The following is a 20,013-nucleotide window of genomic DNA, read 5'->3' on the forward strand; positions in this document are numbered from 1 at the left end:
CTGTGTTTGATGCTGCTGGACAGACGGACCACTGGGAGTCTCTGAGCTCTGCTGGTCCACTCTGTGGAGAATCAGAACCATCAGATCCCTTCTGTCTGTGCTGGGAGGATTCAAATAAAACTAATCAGATCAGTTCACAAAGTCACAGCTAGAATGTTACACAACCAAGTCAATCCCTAATAACATTACCGTCAAAAGAAATAGGACAAATGTCATGTAAACATATTTACAGTGACTTTGTTCCAAAATTTGCGGTTACATTTACTCAGACCCTCCAGGATTTTGTGACTGATATTTATGATTGTTGTGCTCTAAAACGCCTGATGTTGCAGCAGCTTTTGGGGAAAGTTGCAACAAAAGTTGCAAAGTTGCAATGTTTTTAAGAATGCATTTTTATGTAAAGCTCCTAAAAATGTTAATTAATACAGAGGAGATGACAGATCCAAAGTACTTGGGTTCTGAACTCCAGGATCTTTGTCAAACCACTCGGTCGACTGGACCTGGCTAAGCCACTGGAAATCAAATCAAACCAAATCTTTATTTATAAAGTGCTTTTCATGGCCCGCACCAGCTCAAGGCTCTGATCAAAAGTATGAACGACTTTGAGAACTGTGAGATTACAAACGTCTGAGCTTTTATTTGAAGTAAAAAAGTTTGAAATGTGATTTCAAGAAAACGACGCCTAGAATTTACCACTTCTGAAGGTGAACTTTGACAGGATTTTCAGCTGACCTGCAGATAACTTGAGCACAATTTACTTGATGATTTCAGCTGAAGGACAATGGACCCAAACAAAGTCTGCAGTCATAACAATGTGGAGAACTCATGAACTCCGTCCACAGCGGTAAAACAGGCAGCAGAAGAAGGATTACTTTGGCTTTGATCCTGTCGCTAGACTTGGTTTCCTAAACTGTGATCTATCACTGTTTTTCTTATTTCAATCAAAACAATCTGAACATATTTTTTATTTGTTCTCTTTCTCCTAAAGTGTGATTTATGACTGATTTAATAAAAACAATTTGCACAAATATTCTGACTTTTTTTTAATGAATATATTTTGGATATTTTTCAATTTACTAATGTAGTTGATGTATTTTTTCGGATGATAATTAATGATTAACGTCAGGGGAAGTAATTTGCATTGATCGGTACCGGGGGTCTGGAGTGTTTGGATCATAATCGTCGGGAGGCTATTTTGCTTTGATTTGTGTTGGTGATCTGGATAATATTCAGATGATTAATAATCATCCGGGTATGTTTTGATTTTTGGTGCTGATTGGTGCGGGTGATTTTATTTGTTGTTGATGGTCTGAATGTGCTTGGATTTATGGGATTTGTTAGTGTAGATGATTTTTTTTATGATAATCGTCTGAATATATTTCAATTTTTGGTACTGATTAATATAAATGACTCGTCTTTGATATGAATCTAAGAAAAGTCCAATAATAAATATAGAATAGAATAGAATGGAATTCAACTTTATTGTCATTGCACATGTCTCAGGTACACAGCAACGAAATGCAGTTTGCATCCATCCAGAGTGCTTTAGCAGGTATAAATATGTATATACAATGTGCAAAGTGGAATAAATAGCAGTGAGAGGTATCAACAAGTATTTACAGTATGAAAAATGTACAGGTGAAATTCAACATATAAAATGCAGGTAGTATACAGGTAGTGGCGATTCAGTACGTGTGTTATTGTGAGTGTTTTTAAAAAGAATACAGGCAGAATGGTGTTTTATTCTTCATAGAGTGTGTTTGTGGCTAGCCATCAGGAGGAAGAGTTCAGAAGTGTGGTAGCAGTTGGGAAGAAACTGTTCCGGAACCTGGTGGTTTTAGTCCGCAGACTCCTGTAACGCCTGCCAGAGGGCAGAGGAGTGAAGAGTCTGTGTGCTGGGTGGTTGGAGTCCTTTATGATTTTTCCTGCCCTTTTCAGACATTGCTTCTTGTAGATGTCTTTTATGGCAGGAAGTGGTGCTCCAGTGACATACTGGGCAATTTTCACCACCCTCTGCAGTGCCCTCTGGTCTGCAGCAGAGCAGCTCCCGTACCAAACTGTAATACAGTTGGTTAGGATGCTCTCGATGGTGCAGCGGTAAAAGTTCACCAGGATATACTGTGGATGTTTGAAATTTGATTACATCATTGATATTAAAGATCCTCAATAACCTGAATCTATGATTGTTGGGTATGAATATTTGATAATAAATCCTGAACCGGATATTGATAATTCATGTAAAGAAAATGGTAAGGTCAAACCGGGGTGGGATTATGTAAATTCACTTCCTCAACTCCCTGTCAAGCAATCTACTTGTGATTGATTATGTGTCTATTTTAGGTATTATTACCTGATTGCTTGAAATAAACCATTTCATTCATTCGTTCCTCTCTGCTCGCAATAACAAAGATATTTGTGTATTGATTTAAACCAGTGGTCCCCAACCTTTTTCAGACAATATTGTTATGGCTCAGTCTGAAGTTTGTACTTTTAAGCTTCTGGTTTATGAAAGACTATTTTCAAAATTAAATGATATTACAAGAAATTGTGTATAAAAAAATAAAAAAAATATTATTAATATATATTTAAAACAGATGATGAAGATTTAATCAAACAAAGTTGTTGATTTCCAGAAATCGCTTCTGATTAAAAAATAAAATCGATAAAAGAAACATTAAAGGTTTTTTCATCACATAGAATACAAATTTAACAACCAAACCAGGCTATGATTATCTTTCATGGCAAAAAGATTGATCATATTTTGTTTTTACATAAAAATTATTTTAACCAATTTAACATTTTATACCTAAAGAAGCTAAAGGTATATTCTCATGCTCACTGGATCAAGAACGTGAAAAAAAAACTTGTTTTTTTCTTAATCTTGAAAAACAGAAGCAACAAAGAACAAACTGTCATGAATCAGTCTGTTTTTCCCTCAGACCACCAGAAGAAGCCATTGCCTTAATTCTGAATCTTTCCTGAGCCTCATCTTCACTCCATTTCCTATAACCCTCTTCCTGCTGTTCCCCGACCTCATCAGCTGTCCCTCATTCTGTAATCACCCAAAACATTTATAAGGAGGCTTCAGGCTGTGCTCAGGTGTGAAGTCTTGTTCTGGTTTACCCCTCCAATTCTGAGCGTTACCTCCTACAGTGCTGTTCCTGTTTAAGCCTGTCTTGACCCCAGCCTGTCTTTGTCCACCGTTCTGCCTCAGCCTGTGATATACCCCTTGCTGTGCTTGACCCCTGCCTGCCTGATCCTGATTTAGTTTTGTGGACTTTTAGCTGTGCATCACGCCTGTTGCCCTGTTTGTGCTGAATAAACCTGCTGTACTTGGATCCAGCTGTCTGCCTGTCCTTGACACAAACAAATCAAAAAAACAATCAGAAAACTCTAGAGTAACACATAACTGACAGTAATTTATATAGATCTAGATATTTCATTTACATCATTAAAGGCTGTAATTGAATTATTGGTCCTGAATTTATCCAGTTTATTAAGAGATCCTTTAAAACAGAAAAAAACAGATGTTGCTGTAATAATAATGATCTGTGGAGGGTCAGCTGACCTGAATGAATTAATAACATTTTAACACGCTTATGAAGAACATCAGAGAGACATTGTTAAAAGATTCTATAAAATATATCTCAGCTGGTAGTTGAGCAAAATAAATCAAGGGTTAATCACTTTAATTTCTACATTATGACATAATTGGAGGCCAATCACTTCATTGCTTAATTTTTATTAAACATTAGCTCTGTTTTTTGTGGACTTCCTAAATAGATGACTCAGAGATGTAGTGGATGATTGTCAGAATTAACGTAAAAAAAAAACTATAATTAACATATTTGAAATAACATTTTCTTTTCTGATCCAAACATTTATCCAGATCAGAAAATAACGAAAGATTCATTTCTGTTTAAAGTTTATCCAACATCTCTGATCTCAGAGACACTCAGAAGATCAACTGAAAAGATCTGATCACACAAGATGATCCAAGAGAGTCTGATCAGAGAGATCCAGAACTGAACCAGAACTCAAGTCATTCATCTGACAACTATTGATCATCTGAACTATTATCCAGACTCCTTTAATTCTGACAAACACTTACTGTTCCACTCCTAAACTGATGGACTTGAAGTCAGGAGGATAACCCTTTGATATGTCACTCCTGAAGGACACACGGCTGGATCCATATCCAGATCTCTGTTGGAACCTCAGGAGAAAAATATTGGTTTCATTAAAAACTAAGTTATTTTGTTATGGAGGTTCATCAGATATTTTTTCATGTTTAAACTATTGAACTCAGATCATAAACAAACTGATCTGGTAAAATTGTTCTGACAACTGTGACACTGCATACATTTATTTCAGTTCAATTTATAGCATGTTTTTGACAAACACTTACTGTTCCACTCCTGGACTGATGGCTTTGAAGTCAGGAGGATAACCCTTTGATCCGTCACTCCTGAATGACACACAGCTGGATCCAGATCCAGGTCCAGGTACAGATCCAGTTTGGTTCCTGTGAAGAATGGCGGTTGCTAGTGTGAGTGTTGAGCTCTGTTATGAAGAGTCCTGGACAGTTAGAGATGTTCATCTCACCTCTGAGCTTTGCTCTGGTTCTCATCTTCCCCACACAGAGTGCTTTTAGAGGGAGGGGCTCCCTCCTGTGTGTCCTCACACTGATCCATGCTGCTGGATCCACTGGATCAGCTCACACACACCTTCTTCCAGCCTTCACCTGCAGAGGAAACCCTCATCATCATCAGCTCCGATCCTCCTTCACTAACAGATCAGCTGCTCCTCCACTGATTGGCTCTTCTCTTGTTTTTCCTCTCAGGTTCAGGTGAATGCAGTCAGACAACAGTGTGGGACAGAGGAAGCTGCTGAACATCAGCTGCTGCACTTCTGCCTTCCCTCCACCAGATGGAGACATGGAGCTGCAGCAGCAAACACTCCATGAGGGAGCAAGATTTCACTTATTCAGTCACTTTGACAAACAAACAACAAACTTCCTGTTTCTACGATTCAGGAAACATGAAGCAGATCAAGAACAACAGACAGAAATCAAAGAATGAGGAGAAAAGGAAGAAAGAAAGAAAGACATGTTTCAGTACGTTCCAAACACAATGACGTAACAGATAAACCATTAATAGCACGGTTTTTTTTTTCTGTACCTAAAGCCTCTACTGGACATGAACCTCCAAACAGAAGGAAGCTGAGAATCAGAAACCTCAACTACAGAGACTGAACAGGTTCAAGAAGAAATCTTATTAGTGAAAGACATCAGAGATGATCTGATAGCTTCGTTCCCTCATGAAGAGTCAGAAATTCAGAAATGAAGGAGATCTCAGCACTCAAATGATAGGAAACATGCAGCAGTTCAGCACTGATATGTTCCAACCTTCATCAGCAGAGAGATCACTCAAACCACTGAAGAGCTTCCAACTACTGGAATTTAATTACATAAAATGTCAGTAAGATCAGAATACACCATTTTCTTTTTCTGAATTTCTTTTCCTTTTTGTTTTTATTGCCGCTACAGTCAGCTGCCAGTTAGCAGAAGTAGGGACTCGAGTCACGTGACTTGGACTTAAGTCTGACTCAAGTCATGAATTTAACGACTTTAGACTCAACTTGGGCTTTCCTACCTCTGACTCGTGACTTGACTTGGACTTTGATATACATAACTTGTGGCTTGACTTGGACTTCAGCCCTCTGACTCAGAAAAACTTGATATTTTCCCCCATATCCACAGATTAAAAAGTATATCAAGAAAGCTGAAATTTGTCTGTCTTTGTTTACATCCGTCTGTGGTGTCGGCCCAACATTCAATCAAATTAAGGCCACGTTTGATTGATGTTAGAGTCCAATCATTCAAATTGCAGAAAGACATAGCCCGGCCTCCTCTTTAAAAGTGCGAATTCCTCTTTGCGGGTGTTTTTATTTCTGGCAAAAAAGTTTAGAGATCGTCCACAACAAACGGTTTGCAGTTCGCAGAGCGTGTGGATAAAAGGAATACTCACAGAGATTCAACAACAACCAACTTCATCTGACTGTAGGAGCAGCAAAATCAAGTAAGTTCTGAGTGAAAGCTGGCGCTAGCTTAGCGGCTAACCGCTAGCTGCAGTTAAATGAATGGAAAGCTGAACTCTGTTAAAAGTCCACTGTGCAAGCGTGCAGCTCAGTATAATCACAGAGTGACAACAGGTGATTTGGCCATTTCCACCACTCAGATCTTTACCTGGGATCTGGGCAGGACGCGAGTGATCATAGTGGGACAGCAGGGCTGCTGGGGACCCGGGCTCGGTTGTTTCCTGATAGAAACCTGGCAAACAAATTATAGAATTCACGGAGATGCTGCATGAGGGTTTTTTTCTTTCCCTTTTCTTCGGTTTACCACTTTTGCTGCTTTGTGGTGTTGAGTTTCGGCAAAAAGCATCCTCTTTCTCTGGGGGTCACAATCCCTCTTGAGTATATATATATATATATATATATATATATATATATATATATATATATATGCATATATATATAAATATACACACACATTTACTGCTTTAAAAGTTTTTAGTTTGCATGTCTTTATTTTAGTGTTTCACCTGCTATCATGAGATATGTACTGCTGATAAAAGATTTGTCCACCATAAATACAATTTATTTGATTCTAATGATTTTAATCATGAATATACTCATAATCTCTGTATTTAGAGTATTTCCTGTTCAAATACAGCATGAACAAAGTAATTTTTTGTGCACAACTTTGCAATATATATTTATACATAAGATTCCATGTGAATAGTCACACTCTAAATATATGTACCTATGTATGTATATATATATACAAACCATATTTAGTTGTACATTAAGCATTTTTGTTTTGAATCCTACTTTTCTTTGTCTTGAATGCAGAATTTAACTTAACTCCTGTTAACATAATGCAAGATATTTTGACAGTAAGTTGACAGAAATTTTATATTGAATACAAAAAAATTTAATGCCAAACAAAAAAAAATCAATTTCACAACACAAATGCTAAGCGTAAACCTAGATGTACTATTCATATACTTTGTTTTGTTTTTTGGGGGCCAAACCAAACCACTCCGCATTTTACATTCTTCCTCAGTTCCCCTTCCTGTATCTGCTCTGTTTATAAAAAAAATGCTGATATGAAACAGTATCATAAGTTGATAAATATAGTGGTTTATTAATTTAGACTGAAAGAGTGAGTACCTCATCACCCACATGCTGAAGAGCACATCACTGGTCTGTAGTGAGGGGATTTAAAGGGACCATACCATGAAAAACCAACTTTTTGAGCTTTTATGTGCATTTTAATGTTCATTCCTCACTATAAAGAACCCCAAAGTGGTATTTTGATTCATTCATGCATTTCTGAGTTATCCTCTACAAACTGCGCTCTTAATAGCAGCCCCTCCCTTACCCATGAAAACGAGCAGGTCCTCATGATCTGATGTCACAGAGTGAGACCGCCACTTTTAGGAAGAGTATGCTCTGATAGCTCCGCCCCCAGTCTAACACCAATACCCAATTTCTCCACTGAGCTAATGATGATCAGCAAAAAACTTTCATTTTAGATTCAGAATATCATATATCTTCCAGTTGTGTCCTGTCTTCAATAAATTCCAGCTCAGTTTGTTACTTTAGACGTGGCGCTCCTTTAAGACCCCCCCATTGGGCACAGTCGTGCAGACGTCGAGTGTAGCAGTGTAGTGTGAAGCAGTGTAGCGATGTCCAGGCCTACTAAGAGCAGATATATGGTATGTGCATCCATCTTTGAAAAAAAATTGATATTTATTTTTGAAGGAAAAAACAAATAGACACTGCTGGTTCTAGAATGAGACCATTAAATGGACGGCAGCCACACGCAGCGGCAGGCGGAGCCTCAAGAATTGTTTTACTTTCGGGTAGGACAAAATAACTACTTTTTTTTTAAAGGTAAAATATTAATATATATATGGATATAGTTCACTCTCAAAGGCTTAAGAAAATCATGGTATGACCCCCAAAATATCCAGACTACCCTGGTTCCCTGCTGTCTCCATGTTACCACATTTCAAATGTGGTTAACTGCGTTTTTGCTATAGATTATTTTGAATTTTTTGAGGCGGGGATGTATGAACTCTGTGGAAATTTAGCTAAAATGCTTGCAAAATACAGCCCGTAAAAGCACACATGATCTGTGCAATTAATAATAAATTGTTTTTTAAATGACTTGAAATGACTTGAAACATTATTAGTAGGACTTGTGACTCGACTTGAGACTTGTTGGTCTTTATTTGTGACTCGACTTGGGACTTGACTCAGACTTTAGGACAAAGACTTGGGACTTGACTTGGACTTGCAACACGATGACTTGGTCCCACCTCTGCCAGTTAGCCTACTGTAGCTTTAAGCTGCTTCAGCTGTTTTTGTTTCTTTATCTTCTTATTTTCAACCTCTTGATCGATTTACGCCGGGGTCACACCGGACGCGGAAGTGCCGCGGAACGGAGTCCGCTTCCATTCGGCGCCCATGCTAACCTATGGCATCGTTCAGACCAGGCGCGGAGGGTCCGCGCGGTGCAGCGGAACGTTTCGGCATCTGGTCTATTTTTTCCACAAGCCGCGAGCTCCACGTCAATACTGGCAGGAAGTAGCATCAAAATACATGAGAAAATCTGGTTTATTTTCAAAATGTAGTTCACTTTCGGCTCATCCCTTTCGGGGTCGCCACAGCGTAACAGCACCCACTGTTTCCCATCAGTGATTTGGCAGAGGTTTTACGCCGGATGCCCTTCCTGGCAGCAGCGTCAAGGGTCTTGCCTAAGGACCCAATCTGGGTGGGGATCAGTAGACAACCCTGGGAATCGAACCCAGGGCTCCTGCGTGCCAGCCCTTCACCTAGCCCACTGAGCCACCCAGCCGCTATTTTCAAAATAAAACCAGTTTTTCAAAATAAAACACAGTGGTTAACTAATGTGATCATTGTTTTAACACACAATAAATATATATAATTATTTTATAAATAAGATAAACACACAATGGCTATTTGCACACATGTTCACGCGAGCACAGACACACACAAAACAGACAGATACACACACAGACAGATCAATGCAGTGGGGGCACACTGGAGAGGGGCGTGGGGCTGTGTTTGAACAAGACAGAGGCAGAGGAGCGATTCTTCTTGGAAGAAACATCAGGTAATATTTTTGGTTTATTAATTTACCGACCGAAACACGTGGGAGTGCGTGCGTGCACACAGACACACAACAAAATAGACAGACACGCACACGCGCGCAAAAACAGATCAATGTGGGCCGACTGCAGCGCTTCCACATCCAGTGTGACCCCAACGTTTGACCTTTTTTTACGCCTCATGACGAGTGGCGTGTCTGCTAGTTCTTTTGGACTGTTTTCCATCACACCTGGGTCTGAAACAGTCCATCTATGCATTGTTTACATGACCAGCAGTTGTCTCCTGGTAACGACAAAATGCAGTTGCAGATCGTTGTAATGTCTGTTTTATTAAATTTTCAACAGTTTTAGCAAAAGAACATTTCCTTGTTATGGGATCAATAACATTCTAAAAACTTCTGTTCCATTTTAGTTTAATACATAAACCTCAATCCCTATCAGTAATTTGAATAATCAGTGTTTTGATGGTTGATTTATATTGCTTGTGAACCGTCACAGTTATGGAGCTAAATCTGGGCCAAAAATATTAAGCGCTTTTATTGCGTACAAATTGCACGTCCAAAACACCGTTCTAGCCCGTTCAAAGCACCATCTTGTTGCGTTACAGACGGACATGGATGTCCTTATGCTAGGATAAAATGGCTAAGACACGGCTAATGCTCCAGTTATCTCCTTTGGCCTAATGGCTAATTCGCCTCCACTTGAACTTATTGTGAAATCTATGGATGAACAAATCTTTCATGAAAATCTAATGCCTACGTTCACCACCGTGTGATGGGTCGCCTTATTTACCCTTAATTAAAGATTGATTTAGGACAGTTAGTCAGCGGTGCAGGGGTAATGTGCAGCTGTCGAAGGTTTTAACTTTTTTTAAACACATAGTGACATTTCGTTAGCCATAAAAACATTTTTTTTTTTTTTTTTGCTGACATGAGCATTTTTTTAAAACAACAAATATTACAGAGCCGCTGTTGGTGGCCCTGACCCCTGTGCTATCTTTTTGGGGTCCAGATGACCCTACCGTCACCTTGAAGTGTTCTCCCTCCTATGACAAAAGTGGATGAAGGTAGACAGGATTTCATGTCTGCCAAAGACACCAGTGAAAATCAAAAATTGATTGAGAAGAAAAAAAAAATCAGCAAAATGTCTTGTGGGGGGCTGCACGGTGGCACAGTGGTTAGCGCTCTTGCCTCACAGCGAGAAGGCCCCGGTTCGAATCCCAGCTGGGACCTTTCTGTGTGGAGTTTGCATGTTCTCCCCGTGCATGCGTGGGTTTTCACCGGGGACTCCAGCTTCCTCCCACCGTCCAAAAACATGCTTCATAGGTTAATTGGTGACTCTAAATTGTCCCTAGGTGTGAATGTGAGAGTGGATGTGTGTGTGATTGAGGCCCTGTGACAGACTGGCGACCTGTCCAGGGTGTACCCCGCCTTCGCCCATCAGTGGCCGGGATAGGCTCCGGCACCCCGCGACCCCGAACGGGATGAAGCGGTCAAGAAAATGGATGGATGGATGGATGTCTTGTGGGTTCCAGATGACCCGACTCCCAACATGAACACAAGGACAGCACAAGGGTTAAAAGGGTTAAATTTTCCTGAATGGATCACACCTTCATAAAATAAGAAGGGGGGTGGGGTGGTGTTTGTTGGTGGGGGGGTGATAAACACCACCCCACACTCTCCGTGACATGTCCCCTCCCCACCACCCAAATACTCTTATGCCTCATTTCACCGAGTGGTCCAGGCCGGACTGGATTGGGCCGGACCGGACTTTTTAGCGTTTCCATTCCAAGATGGACCCGGTAAGCAGGTCCGACTGGTACCATTTTTATACCCGCGTTGGTTGCTGGTCCATTGGAAAACGGAATGGGCCCGTGAGGGTGAAGCTTCTGATGTCACACGATGTAACCCATTGATTGGTGGAAAGGTTTTACAACAACAGGAAGCGTCCAACCAGAGCTTTTCCTGACTCAAGATCCAAACCGAAACTTCTGTCCTCTTTTTGGCTGGATTTTTCTTCACCCTGGTGTTGAATTTTATTGCTTTGATTCCCGACTGTGGTTGGGGGACGCAGGGGAGATTTTCTCCGGGCCGAAGAGCTGCTCTTCCTCCAGGGTTCTCCTCCATGATCAGAGCATCCAGAACGTTTGAAGCACTCTGAGTTCTTTGAGGAACTTTTCTTACTTTTCGTTGCACTGCCAATTGACAATAACCATCGGCACGGTAACGCGCTGCCTTTTTTTTATTCTATCGCAGCACGCTGCTTCTCCCATGCATGCGCGCTCTCTTTCCCCTGCCCTTTCCTTCACTGAGGAGCTAAAATGCAGTTTGAAGCACGCGCACTAATTTCACAACGTCTTATGAAGAATAATAAATAATTTTCATACAGTATTTCCCTTATTCGCGGGCCTGAATCCATGAATACAGTGACGCGCGCGCTCACACACCAGTTCCCGGATTTTTGTCTCCCTCGATCCCCGTGGTGGAAGAATGTCCGGTACCGATCCAAACTCATGAAAAACATTTCTGATCTGCTTTATAAAACATTTATTGAAGAGCATTAGTGTTGATCAACATAAAGATTTTTTTTTCCTTTTTAATTCAGAACAATAGACTGTTCTGCGGCGCAGCTGCAGATTATAATGATCTTCCCTTTTTATCTTTTTCATTCTCCATCTGATCCTGAGTCAGTTGATGCAGCTTCTCTTTCACTGTTTTGACGCGCAGCTACGTCATCAGTCTACACCCCCGCATGCGCTGTGATGGTCCAACACTCAATGGAAATGGTCACTGAAAATGCCAGGACTATTCAAGTCTGGTCTGGCCCGGTCCTGTCTGACCTGGCCCGCTCAGTGGAAATGAGGCATTAATTTCCCTCTCAGGTGACCTGCAGTGACTTTTAGCTGCTAGTTTCTCTTTAGCACTTCTTTTTGAACTGAAGAACAAGTTCCAGGCAATCTTCAGTCTGAGCTCTTCCTCTGCTGCTCTTCTTCCTCACATGTGAGATCACACAGAAACATCACTGCCTTCATCATGAAGGAGAAGACGATAGAAAACAAAGACTCACCGTAAAGGAAGAAGAACGTTGGAGCCTCCGTCTCCACCTGCTCCGTCTGTTGTGACACAGAGGGAAACTCTCAACTTCCTCATTTCCTCATCCAGGAACACCTGAACAGAGCTCCGCCCCCATTTGTGTGTGTTTGTTCTTCTGACTTCAAATTGAGAAACTTCAGGATTTTGTGGGTAAAAACTAGAAGATGGTCAAATACCAGGACAGTCTGAGTCAAATCAGAAGTAAAGTCGACACTAAAGTTCTTCCTAAAACTGCAGCTCAACTTTCACCACGTCACACATCTGCTGTCTGCTAAGTAAGTTTGTGTTCAGACCAAAGACAATAAACACACAATCTCTGATTCTCAGGCTGATGTTGGACGACCACAATGACCAGAGTTTACTTCACCAAACTCAACCACCTTCTGCAAACTGCAGCTGAGAGAGACAAAGTTAAGATGAAGCTCTATGGTCATTTCTGATCACATTGTTGACTGAAAGCTCTGCTCTGATCTCTGACCTTTTACTGTTGACAGAAGCAGAACCTCAACATCAACATTCAGACTGTAAAAATCTGATCCTGAGAGCAGCTCTGACTGAAAGAATGTGGATCTTCCAGATGATCTCAGGGACTTTTTCTCTGCTTTAATTTGGAAAAAAGCAGCAGAACCACATTCCTGAAGGACGTCTCTGTTCCTCAGAAACAGGGTGTGTGCAGATTCTGCAGAAGATGCAGGAATGAAGGAGTGCTGCCCCCTAGTGGACAGGAACTCAGCAGTGAAGCTTCAGTTCCAACAGATCAGATCAACGTTCTGCTCTCTGCCAAAGAGGAAGAATGTTTGTTGCAGTTCCTGCTGCTGTTTGGTTGAGTTCTTCAGCATTGAAACATTCCTCTTCTTAGTTTCTAGAGTGAAAACCTTTGACCTTAATGTCCCAAAACATCAACTCAAAGGAAGACGTGAAACTGCTCAAAAACATCAGCAACTCTGACTTTCATTGTTGCTGTTAAATGTTGAACACATGAATGTGAAGTCAAAAGCAGGAGGTCAGAATAATAGACACTATTGAAGCCTAAATAATCAGCACATAGTTGCTGTAGTTCATTAATCAACTCTTCCCTACTCGGATGTTCTATATACGGGGGAAAAAAAGGAAAATAATTCCTTTTTTTCCGCTTTTTTTTTTTTTTTACAAACCTATGGTTTCTGCTCTCCTCAGATCCTCCAACATTTACTGCTGGCCTTTTGTGAAATTGACCATCAGCTTATGCTATTTTACGAACATCTATTTGTTCACGCAGATGTGGACTAATATTTGTTCAGTGTTCTCTCTCTCTCTGTTATAAAAAGAGAAACATAAAATGAGAAACAAAGTAAAACTCACAAGACAATGGAGAAACAGTTTAATCAGGCAGCACAGATTTGACAAGGGATTCACATAGCATGCATCAAGTCAATGCCACATAAAAAATACAAAATCCTGGTCTGAAATGTCCCACAGGAAAACCTTTAGTAATTTAAGGCCATGTACACACATAGGCGGGCATTTCTACAAACGGATGTGGCTTTATGGTTTCCCCCAAGCCACCAGAAAACTAAAGACCAGAGTAGTGCAGGACTCTCCCGCCAGGAAGACTGAGACAAATATGGAAAATACAAATCTTTATTACATAGACAATATTTAAGATACTATGATTAAAAATACAAAAGAAAGGTTCCAAACACTGTACAGGTGAGTCACACTCAATCCCCTGGGTGAGCTGCAAGAGAGTCTTCCTGTCACAGTGGACTAGTTCTGATGCTCCGTCCCAGCGTGAAGCAAGTTACTGCGTTGAGTGCAGGATTCCAGGAGTCATCAAGGTGCGTGGGGCGGAACACCCAAGAAGACTGACCACCTCCCGTCTCGTTCCAATCTTGCTGGCAGACAGCGGGCAATGGAACTCCACAGGATCAAACTTGGCAGCGAGGCTCACCACGAATCAGCAGCACCACCATGAAAGGCACCACCTAGGACAGTGGCCCTACAATAGTGCAGCAGCAATACAAAGCACCACTCACAGCAGCGGTATCTGGCTGGCAGCCGAGGAGGATGCTAACAGGAGATACACTGGCCACAAAAGGCAAACTGCCCGTGATCTACAAAATGTTTGGCAGGTTAGTCATAGTGAGGATCTTGAACAGTCGTCGTCGTCGTCGTCGTCGTCGTCGTCGTCGTCATCGACGACGCTCCTACCTGCAGCAGGTCTAAGGCTGAATCTGCAAACTGCTGGGAGGGAAGAGCTTTTAACAGCCCTCTGCTACTCAAGCAGCTGGTGTACACGGATGAAAATAATTAGGTGGCCCTCTACCTGCCACACGGAGTTTTCCAAAATCTTCACTTTGGCCGGAGTTTTTCAAATGTCCCGTTTTGAGTAACTTAAATCTTCGGTTTTGTGTGGATGATAGGCCAAAACGTATAAAAATATATTCGTTTTAGCAAAAACCCACCTACGTGTGGACAAGGCCTAATAGGGCCCGGTTATGATGATAAAAGTAAATATTCTATCTAGACAATATTAAAACAATTTAAGAAGTAGTTCAGTTCTTTGAAGGAAATGAACTTCCTCGTGGTGGTGTCATGTGCTTCCCCTGGGCTGATTGCCACTCCTCCCTGATGGGTTACACCTCTGTCTCTTTCGGTTTGTTTTTTTTTTTTCTTTTTTCCACTCCCCTTCCTGTATATAATGGGTTCCTCCACTCACTTCCTTGCAGGTTAATCTTGTCACTTCATGCACTAAATCTTGTCTGCAATTTCAGGTTTTGTGTGGTTTTGATTTTTGGCCTTAGTTGGTTTTTTGGACTTTGACTTTGACTTTAGAGACTAATCCAGTTTTTTCCAGCTTTCTGCTCTTCCTTAGTTTTTTTATTCTTATTAAAGACACTGTCTTTTGGAGCTGACAGCTGTACTGCGATTGTGTCTGCATACCAAAGCCTGACAGGTGGCAATGTGAAAAGCTCAAATGATGATTTCTCTTCAGGAATGTTCTTAAAAAAATGCCTGACAAAAGACCCAAAGTTTGTTATAAATAAACAAAATCCTCCCACAAAATACATCTCCCACAACATCCAAAACAAAATTATTGAAAAATTGGTCCAAATGCTATTAAATCAAATCAAGGATAATTATAACAAAGCAGATTCTTCTGTTTTTCATCAAAAGTGATGGAACCAGAGACAGATGTAATGTGGAGAATCTGTCAGTCATGATCAGATTCTCCATAAAAGTTTTCCAGAGGAAGACCTGATTGGTCTGCTTGAGTCAGTCAGTTAAATTAATTTATTACCACCCAAATTCTTCAGCATCTTTCTGACTCGGTTCTAGTGCAGCTGAAATGATCAGTTAATGCTATGATGGAGCTTCTGTCATGAGTGGGTCAGGGGTTCAGGCCTTATTGCTAAAGAAGGATGTTCCTTCTATCCACTGCTAGAACCACCAGCTGCATTTGGCAGTGGTCTATGCAGTGCAAGCAGAACCTTTTCTAAACTGTCAGGATCCCTGCTCTCATTCTTTCATCCTCATTATGTGTCACAGAACTATTAACTATGTACCTCCGCCCGCTTTTTAAAGAAAAAGAGCAATGAGCTCAGAGCTCACAGATAGTGCTGTTCTGTCCACTGTGGACTATGCAGAAGACTCTTTCTCAGTCTCTGAAGAACGTTCTTCACCATTTTGGACATACTCATTGTAGAGATGGAGACAAGATTCTCCAAAAGCAATCTGGACCACATGAAAACCTCAATCTCCCTCTGTTCTGGATGTTGCCATGTTAAAATGGAAGGAAGTGACAAACTTTCCAATGAGATTCTCGTTGCAGAAATAATGTTGAAAAAAGAGTTCAAAAAGACTGATGCTGATGGCACCGTAGAGATTGAAGATCTCTCCACCGTTTGCAAATACTTACATGGATATAAGAATGACTTTCCTCAGCTCATGTATGTGATCTCCATTGTGATTGGTGGATCATCTGCATCTTGTGAAAGCTCTTGTCTTGAGTCCTTACCCTCTTCCACTGCATCATGCTACATGAAAGAAAACAAAATGGATCATGATAAGGCCAGAACAAAAAGCCTGGAGAAGGACTCGTTTGTTTCTGACTTTTGGACAAGAAAAACAGACGACCAATGTTGTAACAACATATAAGTCATGCTGTGTGTTGAGAACAAAATGTTAAAAGTGACAAAAAATGCAAATAATAAATAAAGAAAAGACAAAAAAATAGATCAACTTTAAAATAAGTAAATAAAAAACTAACAAAAATATGTAAATAAATGAAAGAGACACAAAGTATGCAATAAAAACTGTAAATAGAAAATATTCTAAAAGACAAAAGACATGAATAAACAGACAGGCTTAAAAAAATAATCAAAATCACACAAACAATTAAAAAATAACAAATATGATAGACTTAAAAATGTAATTTTAAATAAAGTAGCCTTAATAGGAAAAACAACAGTGTCTGAAAAGCACAGTTAGTATAGTTTTTATGCATTTTAGAGCCGTGGGAGGATTTGACATTTTAACCTCTCAGTATACCCAAACTTGTCCCCCCTGATATCCATCTTCACTCTAAACGAGAGATGACTAGATCCAGCCCAGCTTTGGACATGTTTTCAAACTCTTTATCTTCTGCTGTTCGTGGAGTCGTGTCTCTCTGTTCTTAGAAAGGAAGAATGTACAGAGATCTTTTCTTTAAACCTAACAAGCTTTAACAGGATGAGGGGAAGGCTAAAGATTCAAGTCTGTTTGTGAGTCGAAGATAGAATGAAGACCAAATCAATCTCAAACACAATGTTGATTTAAAAGAGCATTTATTAGATCCAAACAGGCTGCAGGAATTTGACAGACAGCTTTCAGTTTGAACCTTTAGCCACTAAGATGCAGTTCTGGAAACAGCCAGCAGGTGTCTCCCTTCTCCCTCCTGCCTCAATGCAGTTAGTGTTGTTGCAGCAGCTGCATCAAAGTGATTCTCTGTCATTCCTCACTAACATCCACTCTGTTCATTCATGTCCTCTGGAGAAAACAGGCTTTATGCTCAGAAAGTTTCTACTAGTTTCAGACTTTCTAGAAAATGATCAGATTCTACTGGATTTAGATGAAACTTCTTTAGAAACTGCAGCTAAAAATGCTGTCAGCATGAAAGGAACAGAGTTTTACCCAGAAAACACCAAAGAAAAAGGAAGTTCAATCATAAAACTGTAACATCAAACTAAAACTCTGAGTCTTTCAAACTCCATGAGTCAATATTTTATAATCAACAGAACAGAGATGATATAAAAATGATTCAACTAAGATACTTTTGTTAGATCTGGTGGGATTTCTGCTTCAGGACTCAGAGTAAACAGGAGTGCGGTTCTCACAGTTACCATGGTTACCATAGAACAAAATCCTGTAAAATAATGAACAGAATACAAAACCTAGTAGCCTTTAATCGGAGGAACTCAGTCCACTTTGTGGTTCTGAAAGGTCTGATGAAAGATGAAAAAGAAGAACCAAAATGCTCACAGATGGAGAATCCTGAGGCCAGAACTGCTGGAAGGTTTTCTTTCTTGGGTCAACAGCCATGCTGCTGCTTTCTGGACTAGCTGAAGGATGTTCAGAGAATGCTGGGCCGCTCTGTGGTACAGAGACGTGCAGGAGTCCAAGAAACACCAGAAAAGACTTCTGAGCTTCTGCAGGAAACCATCATGTCTGAATCTGATGAATCACCAACACAGATCATTCAGAGAAACAGTTTCAGGAAACATGAGGAGAAAACTACAGCAAGAGTGTGGGGACAAAGTTAAGAGGAACTCCAAATACGAGAGAGAAGAGAAGAAGAAGACTTTCCAACACTCCAAGTTAGAATGAGAAGATGAAGTGCAGTTCTCCATCAGTCCACCGGGGGAGCTGCAGCACAATAACTGTCCACTTGATGCTGAGAGAGACAGTGGAGCTGATCTCAGATCAGTTCATGCTGCAGCTCTGACACTCATCTCCACTTCCTCTGATTCCTCCATCACTCTGCTCTCCACCTCCAGGAACAACATCTCTGCAGACAGGCTGATGATGATGATGATGATGTTCTCTGATCCAAAAGGAGGAACATCACAATCACCAGCCCTTTCCCTCCCACCTGCAGAGAGAAAGTAGAAGTCCAGAGATGAAGTTTTGTCTCTATCTGATGGTGGTGTGTCAGTCAGTGATGCAGCACAGCAGCAGAAAGAGCAGCAGGAGCTTCAGTTCTGTTCAGAGCAGCAGCTTCCTGTCATCTTCATCTGTTAGAGCTTCTGCTGCTCTGATTGGCTGACTGTTTTCCTGAAGCCTGTCATCATTCTCCTCAGAGCTTCACTGAGAAGCTGCAGCTTCACAGGAAACTCTGCATCTTTGCTCTCAGACTAACTTTAGGACCAAACATCTGGAAGCAGCTGGACTGACTCCAACCCTCTACTGACCTCAGAGTCTGCAGTTTGGAGTTTGGACTCTCCACCAGATCCTGGAGCTGCTGAACATCTGAAGACTGAAGGCTGTTGTGACTCAGGTCCAGTTCGTTCAGGTGGGACAGGTTTATATTCAGAGTTGCGACCAGAGCAGCACAGCTTATCTTTGACAAATTGCACCACTTCAACCTGAATCCAGAAGAAAGATTTTCATTTAAAAACAAAGTTGATGTTTTTCCTCCTTCAGTTTTTCTAAAGAGTTCAGAGCTGAAGAAGATCAGAAAGTTTAGAAAACGTCCAAAGATGTGAATCAACAGCAGCAGATCAGAAGATTCCAGCAGAAGCAGAGAAGAAGAACATTCAGGAACATTCAGGACAACATGCAGCTGCTTCAGTAAAGAAGTCCAGATGTGTGAAAGTCAAACATCAGCCTGTGGCTGCATCTAAACCAACTGATGTTTCTGCACAATCAGCAGAAAAAGTCCACTTTCTCTTTCTGTTCAGCTCTTCTCCAAACAGCAATGAATCATGGGAGAATTTCAGCTCCATCTTTAAGTACTTTGTAGATTTAGCATTGATCCAAGTTGAAGTCTCTTTTTACAGACGTGTAATAAACCTCAAAGATGTTTTATTCTTCAATGTCACGTTAAATGTGCATTTCTCCATCATCCAAACTGAAGCTTCTCCCATTTTTGTTTGTGTTCTGTACTGTGATGCTGTAGAGCTTCTTTTTAGTTTTCTATTGTCTTTCAGCCAGCAGTGGACATCCAGTGTATCGCTGCATAACGATTGCTTCTGATGCTCTTTATTTACATTATTTCCTCTAAAAAATTAAGAGTTTAAAAATGTAATTTTTTATTAGAAATATAATAAAGTAAAATTTTAGAAGCACAATTTTAAGGCTCATAAATATAAATTCAAGACTTTTCCAGGTTTTTAAGGTATTATTTCCACATTCATGAATTCAATGTTTCTTAAACTTTTTAAGACCCTGTGAGAACCCTGCAGAAATCCCCTCTCTAATGTTGACCAACCACGTGCAGCTCAAAGAGAAAATAAATACATAAAAAGAGCTGGAGCCGTTTCAACTTTGATTGCAGCAAGTTGGTGACACAGATGTCATTACAATGTTTAAGATTTGTTCCACACATTTACAACACTCCATTCTGGCCAAACAGCGTCTGTCAAACTTTTAGAGGGAACTTGGCCTACCAGGTTACAACCTAATCCAGGATGTTCCAACGAGGGGGAACTCAGTGCTCCACATGCTGCAGAGAATGCTTTAACAGAAACGTGCACTTAAAC

At 40.6% G+C, this 20,013-nt stretch overlaps 3 long non-coding RNA genes across 3 annotated transcripts; all 3 read right to left on the bottom strand.

The window, feature by feature from the left end:
* Positions 1-4: 4 nt before the first annotated feature.
* LOC118598278 lies at positions 5-4,669 on the bottom strand. The gene is made up of 4 exons (XR_004947402.1): positions 4,606-4,669; positions 4,409-4,525; positions 4,112-4,216; positions 5-61 (listed from the first exon to the last, which is right to left on the bottom strand). It is a non-coding gene; the product is annotated as an uncharacterized LOC118598278 (long non-coding RNA).
* Positions 4,670-4,684: 15 nt separating this feature from the next.
* Positions 4,685-12,643, bottom strand: LOC118598279. Its single transcript, XR_004947403.1, has 3 exons — positions 12,270-12,643; positions 6,248-6,331; positions 4,685-4,744 (listed from the first exon to the last, which is right to left on the bottom strand). It is a non-coding gene; the product is annotated as an uncharacterized LOC118598279 (long non-coding RNA).
* A 4,440-nt stretch (positions 12,644-17,083) lies between these two features.
* On the bottom strand, positions 17,084-18,881 carry LOC118598277. Its single transcript, XR_004947401.1, has 2 exons — positions 18,724-18,881; positions 17,084-18,404 (listed from the first exon to the last, which is right to left on the bottom strand). It is a non-coding gene; the product is annotated as an uncharacterized LOC118598277 (long non-coding RNA).
* Positions 18,882-20,013: the final 1,132 nt, after the last annotated feature.

Source organism: Oryzias melastigma, unplaced genomic scaffold, assembly GCF_002922805.2.
Source record: "Oryzias melastigma strain HK-1 unplaced genomic scaffold, ASM292280v2 sc00281, whole genome shotgun sequence".
Lineage (NCBI taxonomy): Eukaryota > Metazoa > Chordata > Actinopteri > Beloniformes > Adrianichthyidae > Oryzias > Oryzias melastigma.